This window comes from Apodemus sylvaticus, chromosome 6 (assembly GCF_947179515.1).
Source record: "Apodemus sylvaticus chromosome 6, mApoSyl1.1, whole genome shotgun sequence".
In the NCBI taxonomy this organism is placed as follows: Eukaryota; Metazoa; Chordata; class Mammalia; order Rodentia; family Muridae; genus Apodemus; species Apodemus sylvaticus.
The window spans coordinates 42461865-42483378 of record NC_067477.1 but is presented as its reverse complement, the minus strand read 5'-3'; the positions used below and the strand labels follow the sequence as shown (position 1 = coordinate 42483378).

The following is a 21514-nucleotide window of genomic DNA, read 5'->3' as shown; positions in this document are numbered from 1 at the left end:
TCAGTATTTGCTAAGTGTCTCTCTCCTTTATTGTGATATGGGATTCCCTCTGAGCCAGCATAGATGAGTCAAAACTCTACAAACTTTGTTCATGCCCAGTCTATCTATCAATAACCCCAGCACAGATGAGTTCTCTAAAGAGCCAAAGGTAAGGTGAGGGCCGGCTTTCTGAAGAGATGGGAGAAGAACTACAAATTATCTGAGAAATATTTCAAAACTCCTGACAAAGGGCTGTGGTAATCAGGATGAAGAGCTCACACAGACAATGGATATGGCACTGAGACTATGGGGAGACTGTAACACAGGAATTCTGAACCATCTAAGCATCTCAAGGCACACACTGTTTCCATAGCAACCCATACCACTGCCACCTTTGACGTGATCATGAAAGTCTTTCATGTCATTAAAGAAATGTGATGCCTCTGTGGATCCCTGGAGGAGGCTGCTACATGCTGTCTTTCACCTTACTGATACTCTGGTCACATAACGGGGGTGGGGGAGTAGTTGATATAATTAAGATAATTGCTTCGTCTAAACAAAGTTTGTTTCTGCTTGTGGCCGGATTTGACTGTACACGCCACAGACTTGGCCCTGTAAAGTGCCTTTCCCTACATCCCCACCCACCCATCCCAGAATCCTCCTTCTGCTAGGCTGGCTCTGTCTACAGATCTGCTTCCATCCATCCTTGTTCTTGACCTCAGATCATTGTTTTCACTTCCTTTCCCACCCCCATTATTCCACCAAGAGATTAAACACTCATGCTTTGGCATGGCCATGCCCTATGAAGCTCTGGAAGGAAATTCTCCACTCCACTGAATGCTCACAGAGCCCTTGTCACATTTATTAGTGTTTTCTCATCTACCTCCTGGCCTTCCCTCAGATCATTCCTTCTTCACCTCTATGGTGAGATCACATACCCCCAACTCCTGACTGCCTCAGTTTCCCATGTATTTGATGTCAACCACAGTTGTCTAGCCAACGAACTCATAATATTTATGCCCAAGGTTAATCTCTCTTTCTGGAATGAAGCTATCTCCAAGCTAAGGGCTTTCTCTCTCACACATGTATTTAATAACCTCTGAGCACCTGTCTGTATATAGCAAGTGTTTATGCCAGACTGTGAGGTCCTTACTAAACATAATGCTAGTGCTTGCTCCACTTTATAAGCATTTCCCGTGTGCCAGGCACATCTTGTTGAACCAACACAGACATGGATACGGGTAATGAGTAATAGATCCATGATGTGAACCCAGGATTGTCTACGCTAGAATTTGAACTCATAAAATCTTCATAAAGACAAGAGCTTAGTCTTTTCCTAAGTTGGAATTGTGAATTAGCAACCCAAGGCTAATTCTGGCCCTTGCATATGTTTTGTTTGGCTTGTGTGGTGTACTTTTTTTTTTTTTCTAAATCAGGAAATTGTGCATCCCCATCTAGATTTATAGCTCTCTGGAAAGCCCGAGAGGTCCAGTAACCCTGAATCCCAGCTTGGTGGTGCTGGGACAATGCTGAGGGAGCTGTCTGGCTTCACCACGGCCCATTCTTATGCAGCCAGGGAAGAGCTGGAGTCTTGTGGTTCCACCTCCCCTAGTCTACAATGCAGATGAGTGTCTCTCCCCTGGTGTTGGCATCTGAGGTAGATCAGTTCTTCTTTTTCTAAGACTTCCCCCCCCCCCCCATGTTGCAGAAGAGTTAGCAACTCTGCCCAGCACCACTTCTTGGACCCCAATCAATAGTACCTTTTCCTCTATCACTTTGATAATCAAGCATAATCAAACATTTCCTCAAGCTCCTGGTTGGCGGACATCACTGCCGCAGTGGATAGCAGATAACCAGTTGTCTCCTCAGTTACGGCACACAGTAAAGCTTCCATGAAATAGATTCAAAGGACCAGAATGCAGGCTCCATGGCCAAACAGTTTCTGCTAGCTGAATGTTCCCAGGAAACAAAGACAGGAAAATCCAACAATCACAGTACTCTCAAAAATAAATTGTCTGAAGCAAATTTAGTGCATTCCCTTAAACACCTGTTCCGAGTGGGGGGAAGTTGGTAATAGTATGTTCCCTCTGGGGCGTTTCCATTCTGCACGCCTTGACTCCCACTGTGATGTTAATTGGTTATGGTTTTCTTTACACATCACCCTTACACATAATGAGTTACTGTGCAGATGTCTGCCCAGTGCCACCCCAAGGAAGGTTGCTCTTAAAGGAACACCAAGAGGAAAGGAATCACCCATGCCACTCTCCCATGGAGAAATGTCGTCCTGTTTTCTTTTTTTTTAAATCTTTGTTTTAATTATATAATACCACAGTCTAACAGTAGAAAATCCATATGATAGCAAAGTACTAAGAACAGATAAAAATTACTCAGAATCTCCTTGGCTAAAGATAAACAATGTTTAATTTCGGCACATTTTTTTTCATGCGTATTCATGTTGGTTGTTATAGATTCAGACTTGCTTCTAGCAAAACTGCAGTCATAATGCATACAAAACCCCCCTGGCCCCTAGTCTATCTGACCAATCCTTTTTTTGTTCGATGTAACAGTTACTTCTCAGTTTATACTTTTATAGACTGTATAGCAACCAACTTCCTTAATCATAAATCTTTTTAGGTCATCCGGATTATTTCTTTAGAAAGTATAATTTAGCGGCCAGCCCAGAAAGAAGTCATCTCCTGCACTGGGGAGACGGCCTTGGCTCTGACCCTGGAGAAGGGTGGAGCACATTGGAGTGAAGTATGCTTAAGGGATGTCCCAGCAGAGAGGCCTCAGATTGTTGAACTGGCTCCTCCTACTGCAGCTGAGAACACCATTGTGTGGAGAGCAAGGAGAGGACTGTGAGCCTTGGAGAGGTAGAGAGGTTACACACTCAGATTTCAGGAAGCAGTAGAGAAAGGGCTTAACCAAAGGACGGCGCATGGCAGCACTGGGAACCCAGTCCGGTTCACACATTGGCACAGAGACTCTGTTGGGAGGCTGGCAGACAAAAGCAGAGGTGGGTGGGCACAGGAGAGTGAGATTATTTCACATGTGGGAAATGGCCTTGACAGAGCCAGCCAAAGGTCAGGGGGGTTGGTATGGATGCATGAGCCTTGTGAAACCCTTCCCCAGCCCAAATCAGATAGCTGTAGTGCACCAGCACAAAGCCCGGGTGACTTACCAAAGGAATTAACTTTGTTCCTGACCTTGGCCTTACAGCCTCTGTGTAAGCTGGACACAGCCCCGAGTTAAGTTTATGCTGCTATGGGAAGAAGGGTGCTCTCTATAACAAGGCAGAGTTCACAGGCGCTTTAGGTAGAGTCCAGTTTCCTGGCATAGATGTTATCCGAGCTACTCTCTACTTTGCTGGAGAGAAAACTTACAAACTAGGAAAGGATGGTTTCTACCTCCTGGAGGCAGGGCCTGGGCAGCAGGATCCGGTCTCAGACAGCTCCCTCTGCCAACTTGGTCTGCTGTCGTCTGTCCATCCTGTCATCCTTTCCCGTCTCAGCATCCTCAGCGGCCATTTTCAGGGTTTGTCTGTTTTCTCCAATAGAATGTAAGTAGACAAGACATGTTTTCCAGGACAGCTCTTAGCTGCCACGGAGCCCTTCCACCCCCACCTCCTCACCCCTCAGTTATTGGTATATCTGTGTGGAGAGTCCCCTGGGTGTCTAGTGCTGTGTCCAATGCTCAGGTCCACACAGATTTCAAATACAAAATGTGAACCATATTAGATACACCTTGGGGTAGCCCTGACGCCTGGAAGACTTTTATCTCCTATTTAAGGGGTCTCTTTTTTCCTGGGGCTTGCTCTGGCCCCTCCTTGGAGTATAAGATCTCCTCACTTACTGTGGCCTCTGCTGCATCCCATCTCTTTCTGATGGTTCCTAAAAGCTACAGTCAGTTGATAGGCTCCCACGTCAGAGTACGGGGATCATCCCAGGGAACACACAGACCAGGAGGAAAAGGAGGAGCTACTCTGTGCTAAATGGCAAAAGTAGCGGAAGGCCCTTAGAAGAGAAAGAAGTAAGGGAGAGCTCTTAGCAAAGAGGGGGTCCACAAGGGGTAGAGAAGAGGAGGTGTCCAGGAAGCCAAAGAGGGAAGAGGGAGTGGCTCATTTGAGTGTGTGACAGCTGAGGAGCAAATGTCCCAGGAGGTTTAGGAGAAAGGTTTTTCTGTGAAGCACTCTGTAGGAAATCCCCAGAATGCACAGGAGGCCCGGCAGCCTTTGCAGGCTCATGCATGCTATTTTTGAATGCTAGTCTGAACAGAGGTCATCTCCAAGTTAGGGCCAGCTTCATTTGTGCAGATTAGAGACACATTGTCAATGTCACTGTCCTATAATGTTACCAACCACAGTGCTGGGCCAGGTTCTAGAGATGTCCTGGACAAGGGCTCTCTATCACCTGTCAGTCTTGTTTTCTATACCCACTGGGCTTCTCACTGTCTCCAAATAAGCCATGTACAAGATAGACAGATGATTTATTGGGCGTTTTCTGGCCTTCTAATCTGTGACATCTCAGATGTCCCCTGCATCTGTCCCTCCTCTTCCTCCTGTCTCCCCATGCTATATTTCAAGCCTCCACCCAGAGCCTTCATCACAAGAAGCCTTTGCTGGCTTTCCCATCCCTCCCGTGGGACTTTTCCGTCAGTTCCCTGCCTAGGGGCATCACCTTGATTGTAAGAGAGTGGGCCGCAGAATCAGTTAGACGGAAATTCCTTTTTAAAATAAGAAATCATGATTAAAATTGTTTGACTCTTGCACAGATTACTACGGTGATGTGCACATGGTGTCTCTAAATGGTTGCTGACTGAGTAGACTTCCGAAAGCAAGCCCCGGGGAGGTTGCCCATGCGAAGAACCCAGAGAGGAGAGGACCAATCTCCAGCCCACTGCTTTGAATCTAGAGTCCAGACACTAACTCAAGCAGCTTTGCTGGGGTGAGTTCTGCACTCAGTGCAACAGGCCTGAGAGCTCTTGCTATATGCAAAACAACGGGAAAGGTGCTGGCTGCTCTTTGCATTTCCTGCTTTGCAATTGAGTGAGGACAGACAGATGATTTATTGGGCATTTCCTAGCCTCCCCCTCGCTGTAGGAAACCAGCCTTTTTAAAAAGTGCAAATTTTAAAAAGATGTGTGAATGTTTTGAGTGGACTGGAAAGGAATTCTTCTGTACCATTAAAGGAAAAGAAAGAAGAAAAGTCTCTGACAGCAGGGCCTCTGATCCAGGGGTACTGACCATAAATTAGCAGCTGCCTTTGAGAGCTCAAAGCTGCTCAGGGCGCACTGAGAGGTTGTGGGGCGGGGCTGGTGAAGTCGTGACGTTTGGGGCCTCCCTCTCGGCTCCAGGAGGGCAACTTGGGCTGAGACGGTGGTAGTGGTGGTGGTGGTGGTGGTGGTGGTGGTGGTGGTGGTGGTGGACTTTAGCAAAGGAGCAGAAAAAATGTAGCAACCTTCATAACCTTTCTGTTTGGGTTGGAAACCGATACCTGCACCCCATTTGCTGCCCCTGAGAGAAAGCTGGGGCCAAAGCTAAAGAGGGCACCGAGCAGCTGGCAAGCCCAATTCTGCAATGGCGCTTTGCTCCGTTCCACTCTGCCATGAGTCCTATTCAATTCCTAGGACTGCCCTGATGAAGATCCAGGGAACGGTGGCTTGATACTTACTGCATCATGGATCTAAAAGTTAGAAACTGGAAATCAAGGTTTCAGAAGAGTTATACTTCTCCTGGCAGCTCTAGAAAAGAATCTTCCCAGGTTCTGGTGGTTCGCACCATCCTCAGCCATCCTTGCCTTACGTCAGTTTCTGCCTACGTCAGACTCTGCCGCCAACGTCCGTCATCACGTGATCTCCCCTTCCTGGGATTCTGTCTCCGAGTCTTTTCTCTTTTAGGGGCAGCAACTGTACTGGAATCAGAGTTGATCAGCTACTCCTCTATGTTCTCGTCCTTACATCTTATTTCTCTGCAAAGACTCTATTTCAAACCTAACGCCATCCAGGAACCAGAGACTGGACAGCGTAGAGTCCTAAGATGAAGCCAAACATGACTAGCTTAAAAATCAGCCAATCAATCGATAAATGAAATTATTCCTAATGATATTTTGCTTTACTTGTGGATCAGTGCCTTGTCCGGCCATCATCAGAGATGGGAGGGGATGAGAGCGGATACAGAGACCCACTACCTCATATTATCTGGAATGAGAGGTCTCCATCAGGTTCCCCCTCAGAGCTTGGGGAATCCCACAGAAGGGGAGGGATCACAGGGGTCAGAGGGATGGCGGACATGAGGACAGGGCCCCCTGAATCAATTAAGAAGGGTGCATAGGGCTTGCAGACTGAAGCAGCGAGCCAGAGGTTTGCCAGGGTCCGCGTCAGCTCCTCTCCAGATGTGCTGTGGCTGTCAGCTTGGTGCTTTTGTGAGGCTGCAAACCCTGGGTGTGGGTGTGTTTTTTAACTCTTTTGCCTGCTCTGGAGAGTCTTTTCTTCCTTTTTAATTGCCTTGTCCAGGCCCGGTGTGAGGGCTTTTGCCTCATCTTACTGTATTTCGTTTTGTAGTGTTTGGGTGTTTGGTTGTTGTCTCTTGGAGGCCTATTCTTTTCTGAGAGGGGAGGGGAGGAGAGCTAAGAGGAGTGGAACAAGGGGTACTGGGGTTGAGATGTATTGTATGAGAGAAGGATCATAAAACAAAAACAAACTAAGGTCAGAGCTACAGGTAAAAGGAGTTAATGATTCAGAATTGTTTAGGGAGATACAATTTAGCTCACCACAAGAACCAAATGGTTATTAGTTAATTCTCTTCATGTGCTTGTTTGTATGTGTAATACATTTACCTGTGATTTATATGGTTTTATATATGCAAACACAAATATCTATATTTACACAAAATCTACATATGACTATAATCTTTATTTAAATACCTAATAAATGTGATTTGTATGGTATATGTATATGTGTATATTATACTAATGACATATGTTATATATACAACATACACATGAAGTATGTTATATAAACATTTGACATACATAGAGTCTGATGTATATGATTCTATATAAATAGGCATATGATAACATGAGTACACATCACAAAAGCAATTCTGAGTAATAACAAATTTTTTTACTCAAAGAAAGACAACAGAACTTTCTCTGTGGTTTTCACATCGAAGAGCTGCTGAGAAGGATCTGTCTTTGCCACAGACTTAAGAGCTGGACCTCTGAAGAGGTCTCCAGCATTAGATGGCAGAGTCGCTGTCAAGACAGCTCCTTTACCAAGGGGCAACAACTCTGTTGGTGGCATAGCCATCTTCTCTGCCTTACTCTGTGTGTGTGTGTGGGGGGGGTGAGTCATGTATAGGATAGAGGACAACTTTGGATGTTGTTCCTTGGGGTCCTTTTTTTTAAGGGTCTCTTTCACTGGAATTTGAGGCGTAGGCTAGGCTGGCTAGCCAGCAATCCCCAGGGATCCATCTGTTTGTGTCTCCCCAGTGCTGGGATTGCAAGCATATGCGCCACACCCAGCTACCCCCACCCCCTAATTATTTTCATTTTATTTTATGTGTATGAGTGTTTTGCCTCATACTGCACACCACGGGTGTGTCTGATGCCCATGGAAGCCAGAAAAGGACGTTGGATCCCCAGGCCTGGAGTTGTAAAACAGGAGCTACCATGCGGATGTCAGGAATCAAACCCAAATCCTCTGGACGAGCAACCTGTGCTAGTAATTACTGAGCCAACTCTCCAGGTCCTGGCTCTCTTGTTTTAAGACATGGTTTCTGCGGACCAAACTCAGGACCTCATGTCTGCAGGACAAGCATTGCCAATTGAGCATTTGCTCCTGACCCTGGTTCTATTCTGTATTGGGTGGGGAAGGGTGATTTTGTATTGGTTTGGTTTGAATTGGGTTGTTTGGTTGGTTGGTTTGTTTGGTTTGAAACAGAAGACTCATCCTATGGTTCAGAAAGACCTGGAACTCATTGTATAGACCAGGCTTATCTTTAACTGACAGCAATTTTCCTTCCTCAGCTTCCTAAGTGGTTATAGGTATTAAACCACCAAGCTCAGCTTCCTGCTTTCTTTAGGGTGAGAAATCAAGGCCCCAGAATCCTGAGCATCTTGCCCAAGCCCAGAGGCCACAAGCAGTTCTTGCTGCAGAGGTCATGCTTCTTCTCACACAGCGAGGCTGTCCACTGCAGCGCCCGTCCTCTCAGCTCTCCCTAAGCTGTTTTTCCAGTTAGTAAGCAGATTTTCCTCTGACTTACTCCACTGAGCATGTCTAGATGTTCTAGGTTTTCACAAAAAGAACAGTAGTTTCCCTTCAGATGAGCAGGTCTTGCTGCAAGCTAAGGTTGAGGTACTTTGTACCCAGTTGCTTTGGAGTTACTGAGGAGGTAAGGGGGAAAATCTTGCATTTTTCAATTTGAAGATTTTTGTTTGTTTCATTTTCCTAGCTCCAACTGACCAACTTAAAGCTTAATTTCGTTTTCTGCACATAGTAGACTGCTTGGGGTGTCTTCCATGATGAGTCTGGGGACTCTGAAGTGAACTTTGGAAATGGAAATACATCCCAACACATGTACATACGCATGCATGCATGCATACATACACTCACACACATCAACATGCACACACATACACATGCCCAAGTACAAACAAGCATACATGCATGCATACATACATTCACACACATCAACATGCACACACACATGCCCCAGTACACACAAGCATACATGCATGCATACATACACTCACACACATCAATATGCACACACATACACATGCCCAAGTACACACAAGCATGCATGCACACACAATACATACACACATGCTCAAGTACATACACACAGATACACACACATAAACATACTTATATACACATGCTCAGGTACACACAGGCTGGGTCTTCATTACTCTCTCCATGTTGTGAGGCCACTTGACTTCCTCTCCAGTTGATGCTGCCTGATTCTTTCTCCATCCTGCTTGCTAGGATCACCTAGAGAAAACAAAAGGGATACTACTTCCCAGCAGGAAACAGCAGCTTCCTGGATGCTTGAAATAGACTCTGGAGGACTCTGCTTGGAACCGTTTCTGTAGATTATTCTTACCAGGGCCTTTGACCACCCTGGAGTTCCATATGGCTGGCAGAAGTACTGCCCAGCTTCCCATACCTGTCTCTGCTACTCTCCACATTCCTTTGTCCCAGCATCCCTGCTGTAGAACACCATTGCTGGTGCCCTAAATCTCAGTGAATTCTTTACAATGCTCACTCCTACAGCCTCTAAGGCACCAGAGTGTAGCTGGTGTTATGGAGGCCTCTGGCAAAGCCTGAGAGTCTGTATTCATAAGGCAGCCAAAAGGATTCCGGTGTGGGTTGTCTGTAAGAAACACAACAGGAATTAGACAGGCCTTGCATACATGGGTCTCAACCCTGCAGCCTGCCAAAGGCACTTAGAGGAAATACGTAAGAGGAAGGAAAAGCCAGAAGTGTTCAGGTACAGGTTGAGATACAAATACAAACCAGACAGACCAGGGATGGGGTGTGAGCAGGAGGGAGGTCTCGTGAAGGAGACTCTCGTGTGGCTGTTTGGCAAACCACAGCACAGGGATCCAGGTGGGCACTCTGCCTGATGCCTAAATACTCTGTCAGTGCTAGGAGCGTCTTCTTGTGAGTATGAGACAGCCATAGAGAGCAACCCAACCAGCATGGATGTCTTCATTCTGAGGCACGAACTCTGGCTTTTTCAAACACCACTTTTAGTATATCGCAGTATTAGACCCAACTTTATGGGTCTCTCTGAGTGAATGTGAGCAAACTATATATTAACTCTGTGCCTCAGATGCCTCACCCGGTAAAGGGGGACAACATACCTACATCAGAGGGTTCTTATGAGGATTACAAATCAGCAGTACATACAAAGCACTTCCCCTGGCCTGGTAGAGCAAGGCCCCTTGCTCATTAGCTGTGGTCTTTGTTATCATGGAAGCTCCTCCCTTCCTCCCCCAGACACTCTCCTAAGCTGCCATTGTACAATTTAAGCAACGTGAAGTATCTACTTAAACTATAAATGTCCTTATCCCCAGCTCCCAGAAAGCTTTTGGTTCTCTGTCTCTATTTCTCTGTCTGCCCATCTTTCTATTTCTGTCTGATTGTCTCTGATTCTCTGTCTCTGTCTCTCTCTGTGTATGTGTCTCTGCTTCTCTCTGTCTCTCTGTCTCTCTGTCTCTGTCTCCTCTTTTCCAACCGCCCTTGCAGCTTGCAATTTAGGATAGGCAAGGCTTCCAAGGTCATCATCCTGACCATCCTGACTCTCCAAGTGACCCCTCCTGTGGACATTTGTGTCATGCCAGGGATATATAAAGAGTTGCTCAGCAGATGGGCACCAGACTTTTGCAACTGAAAATTCTACTTTAAAGTTCCAAAGTTCTGTCCCATGAAGGCTGAAAGGCTGTGTGATCTACAAGGTGAGACAGGGAGTTTCAAGGTTGGAATCAAAGGCTGCTGAGCAGATGGAAAAAAGAAATGTAGGTATGTAGACACCCAGACGACAGCCAGTTAACCCTGCCGTTACCAAGCCCTGCTGTGGGACTATATGAGAGCCTGAACCTCTGAATAATTATGCCTCAGTTTCTCCTGCAAGCATGTTGTTGCACATGGCAAACTTAACTCCTTTTACATGCTATATAATGTCAAGAGTAATAAGGTAGTATTATTTTTATTGGTTCTGTATTCTGTTTACTTTTTAACTTTTTTTTATACCCCAGATTGAATCGAAAGTCATAATCCTCCTGCTTCAGTCACCCAAGTGTTGCAATTATAGGCATGAGTCATCCATCATTCCAAATTCTGATTTTCTTCTCTGACTATCAGCTGTGAGGAGCTGAGCAAATAGGAGTTGCTGATAACTCAGCTGGTTAAATATCTGGGTGGATTAAGGGGTTTGCACAAAGCCTGACCACCCAAACTTGACTCACTGGGACCCATGTGGTGGAAGGAGTGAACTGACTTCAGAAAGCTGTCTCCTGACCATTGCATATATGTGTGCCCACATATACAGATGAATAAATAAAAATGTAATTAAAATAAAAAAGACTCCTTGCTGCTCTACGATGAAAAGATCTTTGCTCATCAAAGGAACCCACATGGTCACCTCATGCCTTCCTCAATAGTGTATCTCTGAAAGACATCCTGTTAGTGCCCCAGTGCTCTTTTGTCTTCTCCTGGAGAAGGTGACAGACACCACGGGGGAAGGTTCCAAGGAGAAAGCCCAGCACTCCTGGAAGACAGCAACAGAGGCCTTTGGATAACTGCATGGAGCCCATCACTGGCACATGCAAACACTGCCCCAATCCAGAGGAAGAGCCTGCCCCATGTTCCACGGAAGGCCCTTGTTCCTGCCAATTCCTCCCAGCTTCACTGCTGGGAATCACAAGAGTGGCCTCTCTCATCCCTGCTGCCTCACTGGCCAGTGGAAGGGCAGAGTTGGCAGAAGAGCCTTTGTGAGCCTTGTTGACTCTGCTGGGTTCAGAGAGGCCTTCACAGTTGACTCAGCAAAGGAGAGTTGTTTACTTCCCCAGCCTTGAGATCTGCCAAGCACGGGGTCCAGCTGGGCTGTTTAGTGCCCGGGTCTCTCACTCCCACACCAGTACCTGCAGAAATCCGTGAGCAGCCCCTGCCAGGAGGGCCAGACTGAGCCAGCACTAAGCTGCCCTCACCCTCAGCACAGGCTCCTTCCCTCCTTCCTCCCTGCCAGTTCAGCTAGCCAGGCCTGCCTTAGTGACACTCCTGGGCTGGCTTTCTTTCTTTCTTCCTGAAGTCCAGAGCCCAGTTATTTACCCAAAGAAAACAGGGAAGTGACAAGGTAACAGAGTACACATGTTGTGAAAATATGCAGGCCGAGGCTGAAGAAAAGAAAACATTCTTCCATAAGTAGCTGCCTTGTTAATTCATTTTTTTCCCCTTCAGATTAGAACCAGCCATTGCTTGTGCTCCTTCAAGTACCTTCTGTGGCTCCGTGACAGCTGCCTACATGGGTCAAGATTTGGCTTTTGAAAAATGGGCCATCGGTCATGCTTTGGGTGGGGTGGAGTTGGAGGGCGGGAATGTCAGACACTAAAATTCCCAGAATGCTCAAATTCACTGCTCCCTCTCTCCATGGGATGGGGGGCGGCAGGGGAGGGGGAGGTGGTTCGGAGATAGGATTGTATAAATGTTGAGGCATAACCTGATTTTCCACAAGAAGCCACAGCTCTGTAATGAACGGTCTTTGGAATAAGCTTTTCAACCCCTCTTGAAGTTGGTTTCCGATCCCTGGCAAACCCAGGCTCTACAGCCTTGAGTAACGGCCACAGGCTGATTCTCGGCAATTAAAAATAATATTGGTCCTGATAGAGAACTCTTGGGCACCCCCCCTCCCTTACACACGCTTTTCATTACGTGCCAAAGATTACTTTCCCAAACCTGTTTCAGAACAGCTGGCCGAGTTTGGAGGAGCAGGCGCAGCCCTCGTGGTCTGGAGAGAGACTGCAGTTATTAATAGCATTTGCTTTGCCTGGTGTTTGAGGCAGGAAGAGGGTGACCTGTGTCTGTTTGGAAAGTTGGGTCCTAATCTGTTTGGGGCCTGTTCTCTCTTCCCTGCATTCTTTAAACCTCAAGGTCTACGGAGAATGGCTGAGAAAGTCCACAGAGAGGCTGGGTAGGGCCAAATATCCTTGCCTATAAATCTTCAGACTTCTCATTTATTCTGTCATGGCTGTTCTCTGCCTTTCGGTCTGTGGGTATCGGCCAGAGGACTGGCCGGGCTCCTTTCAAGGTAGGTTACCCACAGAGGCCTGGGCAACCCCTGTTAGTACTCTCTGGTAACAGAGCCTGCCAAGCCTGCTGTTACAGCTCAGGCCTGCAAGGCCGAGTGGGATCAGTCTCCTCTCCTAAAGGCTTGAGGGTGGTGTGGGCCAGGGAAGCATTTCCACCCCTTACTGCCACAGAGTTTGTCAGCTTCCCACGGTCAGCACCCAGCAGCCTTAACCTCAGAATGGGTGGAAATCCCACTGTCTCCCCACATGGTCAACCACAACCACCACAAAGCACCTTCTCAGGATACCAGGCTAGGGCTGGATTTCAGGCCTGGAATGGCCTTGATTGTCAAGTTGGGCTGCAGCTGAAGTGGAGAGCCTTGAGAACCAGGCAGATTATGGGGCTGAGAATAAGGTCTGTCTTCTAGGTGGACATTTCCCAAGGAGAAGCCGATGGTGGGTAAGAAGCCACATCTACGCAGAAGCCATGCACTCCTGGTAGAGGGCACCTCAGAATGAAAGTATGAAACCCAGGCCACCCACCTTTGCTACTATGCTTATGTGGCCCCTGGTTCCAATAGAGGGAGCACAGCCTCTCCCACACTGGGCCAGACTCCAGTCTCTGGCCATAGGTGAAAGACTATTTCCGGTGATTGTTTTCAGATATTTTATATCCAGTGTGTGAAAATATAATAGTGACCGGAAAAATACACACACGCACGCACACACCCTACAAAGGTGGGCCCATCCTTCACCAGAAAGGTCAGAGGACCCTTTTCTCATTTAAGTCCTTGATGTGGATCCAAGGGAAGCAGTTTCTTTGAAGTCAGCAGAGACCACAGCTGGCCCAGCTGTGAGGGTGTGGCCGGGGAGTCAGACAGGATGCGCTGCCTTATCAGGGGCTATTCTAATTCCCTCCTATAAGGACCAAGTTTCCTCTAGCAAAAGGTGACTTCAGAGCCATTTGTTCGGGAGTCCAAGGAAGAGTCATTATAACGCAGGGAGGGTAGCGATCTTGTTCTGTCAAAGGCAAGCATTTCGGCTGGGGAGTTTCTAGACAGCCCCTGAGTGTAAAACACTAGTCACGTCGTACCCTCAAACTAGGTTCATTACTTTCTTATACGTTGAATTTGGCCATCTTTAAAATACAAATGACAGTATGCATAAAGTCCTGGGTTTGGTGGTGAAGATTCAGGACGATGCCAAACAACTTGAAAACTCAGATACAGGACTCCTGTGACTGTCAGGGGTGGAACTCAGATCTCTCCTTTTCAGTCTTTGGCCTCCTGATAGCAGGATCTGAGAGCCCCCTTGGGAGCCTGGGGTCATAAAATCTGCTTCCAGGGGCTGGATTCTCCCAGGACAGAATGCTCACTGCTCTCTAGACACATCTCAACTGCTGTTGGAAAATCTATACCTTCGGCAATTTCTTTCTCACACTCAAGTATGATCTGCCACTCAGGCTGCTCTGACTCAGCCCTGCAGCCGTTCTCAAGAGCAGCAGTGTGGCAGGGTTCCAATGCCAGGGAGCTAGGCACAGCAAGAGAGCAGCCCTCCCTCCTGCTGTTTCCACCTCTAGCTCATTGGTGTCCCGAGTTCCTGTTGGCTGGACCGATTCATACTTTTACCCTATGTGTTTTCATAATGGCTTGACATGCCTAGGTCAATATTATCTTTTAGAATATTACCAAAACCCGGGTATGGTGTGCATGCTTTTAATCTCAGCATTCATGAGGCAGAGACAGGAGGATTTCTGTGAGTTAGAGGCCAGTCTGGTCTACTTAACAAATGCCAGGGCAGCAAGGGCTCCACAGTGATACACTGTCTTAAAACAATTTTTTTAATATATTATAAAAATTGCTGGGTTAGAGAGATGGCTCAGTGGTTAAAAGCACTGACTGTTCTCCCACAGGTCCTGAGTGGAATCCCCAGCAACCACATGGTGGCTCACAGCCATCTGTAATGACATCCAATGCCATCTTCTGGAGTGTCTGAAGACAGCAACAATGTATTCAAACATATAAAAATAAATAAATCTTTTTAAAGTTGCTTAAAAGACACCAACTTTAGGAACTGGGGGATGACTCCGTCTATAAGAAGTCTTTGAAGACCTGAATTTGAATCTCCAATATGCCTCTGACCCTTGTACCTCTTCAAACAGAGACAGAAGCATCATCCTGGCTGCAAGCATAGGCACAGATGAGTGAACACACACACACACACACACACGTGTATACACAGCGATACATATAAACACACACTAAAAAATAAAAACAAGAAAATAAATTAAGAAAACCAGCTTGGATAACGATAATGATAGTGATATTGATAATGATGCTTTATTCTACTGTGCTCTCAGTGCAGTGGAGAATAGACCTGTGTCCCTTCCCCCTGGGGATGTTGGTCATTCTTACCCACCTCTAGTACCACCCGGGGCACAAGCTGAAGTTACTGATAGACAGTTTCTTTTTCAACTCTACATTTCTAATTAATCTCCCCAATAGGCTCATCCTTTCTCCGTATTTGAATAGACTATTTTTAGAAAGTTTTTGGACTCACAGTAAAATTGAGCATCAAATAAAGAGTTACCATGGTCTGTGCTCCAGTACACTACATTAACCTTGCCCTCTAATGTGATACATTTTCTTTTCAATCATTAAGCCTACATTGGCCCAGCCTTGTTGCTTCATACCCACCGTTTACATGGACTTGAAGTTGTACATTCTATGGATTTACACAGTGCACAAGGATCTAAATTCACCTTTATGGTATCAAACAGAGTAGCTTCACTGCCCTAAATGTCTCCATGCTCTGCATGCTTTTTAAATTATCATTTGCATTGTTGAGCGTGGTTATCACGGATAGCATAAGCTTGACTTTCCTCAGGATGCCTCTCCTAATGGCTGTAGTCCATACATCTCTCCCTGTCTGTGATCCCTGCCACATCAACGAGCAGGACATCCCTGAGATGTGCCATTGTTGTTTCTTTCATGTTGGCTTTGATGCTTAGATTGCACCCTTGTGCTCGGCCGATGGTAGGCATTCCATAAGCAAGGCTGTTGCGCTTCCTCCATGAGCCCCATTTGCACGATATGAATGGAGTTATGCAATATGGGAGGCCTGGTCCTAGGTCTTTGGTGCATTAAACTGGAAAACGACAACAACAAAGAAAAGCAATCCGCTGATAGTGATCAGCACGGTTCTTCAGGCAATCGTTCAACAGCTGACCACCAATGACGTCAAGATGAACAAAGTGCTTGACCCTGAAATCTCTTGAGATACACACAAAAAGTAAGTAATCAGAGTGCTGAGGGGTGACTTAGTGGGCAAAGTGTTTGCCACACAAGCATGAGGACTTCAATTCATAGCCCCAGCCACCCACAGACATGCCAGAATGGTAGACCAGGACAGAGCCAGAGACAGGTGGATCCCTAAAACACTAACCAGCCTCCAGTCCAGCCAGTCAGTGAGGTCTGAGGTTTGAAAGACCCTGGTTCAAAAAAACCAAACCAAAACAACAAACAAACAAACAAAAGCAACACACACACACACACAGCAGAGAATTGTAGAGAAAAATTTATATTTGGGTCTGTTTTCCCCATGCACCCATACACATACTGCACACAGGACATTTAAAATTGTTTAAGTGAATGGATCACTGTAAAACAGTGAAAGCATACAGGTATGTGTTTCAGATTCTGCACCTGACAGCGCAGCTGAAGCGGTCGGTGGGCATGGGTGAGTGGGTGGAGACTATTCCAGCAAGAAGGTTTGGTGTGGGAAAAATGAAAGTATGAAGCAGATTTGGAGAATTGTGAGTGCTGCAGTTTGTTTTCCAAAACTTGCCTGCTAGCCTCCAGTAAACCTATTCCACATCATTGACACAACGAGATCGCATGTGCACCTTCAGAATACTGTTTCTAGAAGTAAAAGGAAAAGAATCCAGCACTATCTTAACAGTCTCTTCCTCTTCAGAGAGCTGGCCCGAGTGTAGTTCTCATATAGAAATACTCCCTGCTGCTCTGTCCACAGCAGAGCGGCCGGCCATTCCAGGAGTACAGCTGGGTTTCTCTGGAGCCCTCTTTGGAACTGGCACAGGCTCTCTTTGAAGCATCGACCAGGATCTGACCTCATAAAAGTAATAATTCTCATCCTTATTCTTCCCAATTTCTTCTTTCTCTGTCTCCCTTTCCTCTTATTTTTTCATTCTCTTCTGATAGTCTAGATATTAAAAGTATGGTTTAATGTGTGTGTGTGTGTGTGTATGTGTGTGTGTGTGTGTGTCTGGTGGGGGTAGTGTGACCAAAATAGTTATTTCATCTTCCACTATGGCTTCCTTTCTGTAACCCAGCAGCCGGGTGTTAGTTGCTGTGTTGGAGCTGGGATGCGGCTGGGTCTTTGCAACATACGGCCTCATCCCAGAGTGTACAAACAGTGTTTGTGTCTGATTGGATAAGAGGGTGGAGGTCCAGTGTTGTGGTTCTGGGCACCTTTCATTTCCCGTCTCTGTTTCCCCTCTGCGTCATCAGCTGGAGTGTGCTGGAGACTTCAGGAGCTTGTCTTTGTTCACCTGGGAAAGTCCCTGCAGGGAGAGCTAAGGTCCCACAGAGGAAGGGGCCGGAGTCCTGACCTCTTTCACCCGAATTGTTTGGGCCACGAAGCCCCCATAGGGGTTAGGAGGGTGATCAATTGGCAACCTGAGGAGTAAAGGCCCCCCTCTCCCTTCTCCTCTGCTCATTGTGCTCTGAAGGGCAGCGGGGGCAGCGGCAGCAAACTGAAGGGCCAACTAGCTGTGCCTTGAAAGGGGCTCGTTTTGTGTTTCGGTAATGAGCACTCTTTCTCCCCTTGGATGCACTCAGATTTCACAAGTTACAGGGAACCTGTCAACTGCTGTTTTCATTGTATGGGGCTCACAGGGAACTTGGATATAGGGCAAGCTTGTTTCATAAAAAGCAGGGAAAGAAAAGTCCTGAATAGCAGCAATGTGCTGTCATATGCAGATCACAGCTCCAGTTGCCATGGGACACCTCTGCCAGCCGAGAGGGCAAGATGCCGAGCGTCCCTTATTGACGTGATTGCCTCCTTGGAGATGGGACTGCCACCACTGAAAGGGCTTGCCACAGCCTCAGTGGAGCCTGGCCTGCCAGCGTCCTGAATCCTAGCAGCCTCTGCCTCCCACTGGCTGTTTCCTAGGAAGCCCCTCACCCAGGCAGAGGACACAGGCCAAGCTCACCCTGGAACAGGGAGGGGGCACATAGAAAGGATCCTTGCATGTGGGGCTCAAGGCCTGTTGCTCCATGGGTCTGCTGGGGACAGGTGGCTGGGAACCAGGGTCCTGGTGTGAAAGTCAAGTCTTTGTTTGTCCTGCCCTCTGAGAACACTTGGCAATAACATTCTTTTCCTGACAGGTTCATTTTGTAGCCCGTAGACATTGTTTTCTTACCCTTGTTTACCTAAAGTGGCCCAGAGCAATGGGACAGGCTGTGGCAATGAGAGGGGAGCCTGCCCTAGTAACTCTTAGGTCATCACACCCAGGTCCCTCTGCCCTATAGTTCCTTGTCCTGACTCTGTTTTCCACAGGTGGGAACATCAAGTTTCCAGAGTGTCCTGCTTGGAGCAGAGCATAGACACCGGGGATGTAGGGAGGAGCTAGGTTGAGCAGCAGGCCCATGATGAAGAATCCAAAGGATCCTTCACCATATGGCAGGTGGGTCTCTCACAGCTGTGGGAAAATATTCTTGTCACCTTTTATAAGGTAGGCCAATGGCACCAAGGACTGGAAGGATCTAGAAGTCATGAGTAACCTAAAAACTACCAAGATAGGACTCTGGAAAATATGTCTCCAATAAGTGTTCACTGCATACTGCATTTAAAGGAACAGAATCTAATCAGGCTGCCGTCAGAGAGTCTAAGTCTGGAGGCTGTGGGTGAGCCAGGAGTCAGAGCTCTCAGCAGCCTGTGGTAACCCCATACCCTCATCAGAACCCTTCCCTGATTTTACCCACTCCTTCACTGGAGGTTAGCAAGATAAATACTTAAGTCCACAATCTTTGCCTGAAGGAAGCTTCAAATCTAGTAGGAGAATGGCATTTGCATACATGAAGTTGTAATTGAAGACTGTGGTCAACACCCTAAAAGGAGAGTCCCTGCAGGCATGCAGAGTCCTTGGCTCAAAGTCTAGAGAGCAGCGCATGCATACACAACACGCTAGTTCATGTTTGTACTGGTTTCCCAGTTCGAAAATCACCGATGTCTTTGGCATTGCCTTTAGACAGCCAGCCCATCAACCCCATAAGCAGGCTTTGAAAGCCTGAGTCTCTCCCTAGAGATAGGATCCAATGACCTTTCCAAGAAGCATCTGGAAAATTGTCAGAGGTCAGGGACAGGGACTGTCAAGGAACGATGAATCTTCTGGTTGGCAGGAACACAGGAGGTGACCATGGAGCTAAAGTTGGACCATTGGGATGAGAACAATGCGTACCCTGGCACTGGGCCCTCCATGCAAAACACAGATCTAGCTTGGATCTGTCACTTCTGTAACCAACTACCAAAAACTTGGTAGTTGCCAATGATGATGCCAATTAATTCTCTTACAATTTGGAGGTCAGGAGTCCAAATTGGATCTCACTTATCTAAAAATCAGGATGCCAGGGTCTTATTTCCTTTTGGAAGTTCCTAAGGAGATTGCTTTTAGCTTCTTAGGGTTTTCCACATTCTTTGCTCTGTCTTCAGGCTACCAGCATTGTAGCCCTCTGATCATTTGTTCTTCAAGCACATCTCCCTCTGGCTGCAATTTCTTTTCTCTCTCCCTTTTCCATTTAAAGAACCCTTTGGGGGCTGGAGAGGTGGCTCAGCGGTTAAGAGCACTGGTTGCTGCTCTTCCAGAGGTCCTGAGTTCAATTCCCAGCAACCACATGGTAGCTCACAACCATCTGAAATGGGATCCAATGCCCTCTTCTGGTATCTGAAGACAATGACAGTGTACTCATATAAATGAAATAAATAAATCTTAAAAACAAAACAAAACCCTTTTGATTATATTGGGACCAATGTGGGGCATTATGCCTATTACAGGATCAATCAATTAGAAGCTTTAAATCTACCTGTAAGGCAACATACTCACAGGTTCCATACACTAGAATAGATATCTTCAAGGGACTATTACTCTCCTATGTAAGTTTGGTTAGAAGACTAGTCAACTCTTGGTCCTTTGGTTAGCTGTTGATTGGTTGTATCTTGAGACTCCACTTCCCAGCTTCTCAACCAAGAACCATAGTCAGGTATATGGAGAGATGCAAGCTAAGAGTGAACATCCCCAGACATGAAGAATGGGCCTCTGAAACAGACCCGGGAAGTAAACCTGGCTCTGGTTTCATTGTCTATCAGAATTAGCATCAGAGCACAATCCTGGTGATTGACAACTATGCCATTCTGGGAAGACTTGGTCCGCATGCTTCAGAGGCTCCCAGGGCTCTGCCATTTCATATTCCGTACAAGAATTTCTCAAGTCCTTAGTATCTCTGGCTTAGTAGTAGGGATGTCTGGCCAACTTTTAGAGATGCTATCTCTAATCCAAATATACTAATGGGGTGTTGCTAAGTATCACTCAGACCCTGGAAGCTCCCCAGCCTGCAGTGGGTTTTAAGTTTCTCGTCTATGCAGTAGTCCATCCCTGTGTCATGAGCCCTGTCCAACAAGTCCCAGACCTCAGATCTCAAAGCTAGAAAAGCCAGCAGCTGTCCTGCTTTCTGGGTTGTTGGAAGCCTGAGCTGCTCATTAAGAAGCCTGCCACGTCACATACCTGAAGTAAGATGTTGGCGTTGGGTACTTGCCTCCAGTTGTCACTGTTCTCTGCTTCCCGAGTTTCATCTCTTGATCTTTGGCCTGTCTGGGTCCCAACTCCTTATTTCCTAGTTGGTTTTTGTTTGTTTGTTTGTTTGTTTGTTTGTTTGTTTTGTTTTGTTTTGTTTTGTTTTTTGCCTAGGGTACCCACCGCTGCTCTCCCACAGACTGGCCTTTGAATCATCTTCCACGGCCCCTCTCACCTCACCCTGGACTGTGCATTCCTCTACCCTTCAGCTTTTTCTGACACCCCAAACCCCTATCCCTGTGTTGCGTCTCCTGGTATCTGTGAATGAATTTATGGTTTGAGGCTTCAGTGGTTTTTATTTTTGCATTTGTTTCAAAACAGGGTCTTATATAGTCCAGGGTATCCTTGAACCAATATATAGTTGAAGTTAACCTTATAATTCTGATCTTGCTGACTCCCCCCCCCCCCATTCCACCCCCAAGCATTGGATTACAGGTATGGGCCATCATTCTTACCACGATGACTTCAATCTTGGTGCTATTTCCCCCTTATGGCTTTGACTGCTCAGTTTTCAATCACCTCTGATGTAGCAACAACAGCAGGAACAACATAGCACTTGAGATGAGCCAGGCCCTGTGCACACAGTCACTCAGCTAATGCGGAGCTCTATGGACTCATTTTAAAGGTGAGGACACAGAAGCAAAGAGACTTGCTTACTCCAGGTGATTTGGGTCATATATGGAGTATGGACTCAAGCCCAGACTGTGCCATTGTGCCAACCTGGATTATGTCCGCATTTGTCCTTCTGTTCTGTACTATTTACAGTCAGTTTTTACCATCCAGGGTGACTGGGCATACCCCAGCACACCTCTCCTTGTTCCAAATCTGCCTCCCACCCCACAAGAGTCATCTTACACACACAGAAAGCCAGAGGCCA

At 46.7% G+C, this 21514-nt stretch overlaps 1 long non-coding RNA gene across 1 annotated transcript; it reads left to right on the top strand.

Moving 5' to 3' along the window:
* Positions 1–2838: 2838 nt before the first annotated feature.
* LOC127688041 (uncharacterized) lies at positions 2839–6081 on the top strand. The gene is made up of 3 exons (XR_007978523.1): positions 2839–2995; positions 4750–4922; positions 5605–6081. It is a non-coding gene; the product is annotated as an uncharacterized LOC127688041 (long non-coding RNA).
* The last annotated feature ends 15433 nt before the right edge of the window (positions 6082–21514 follow it).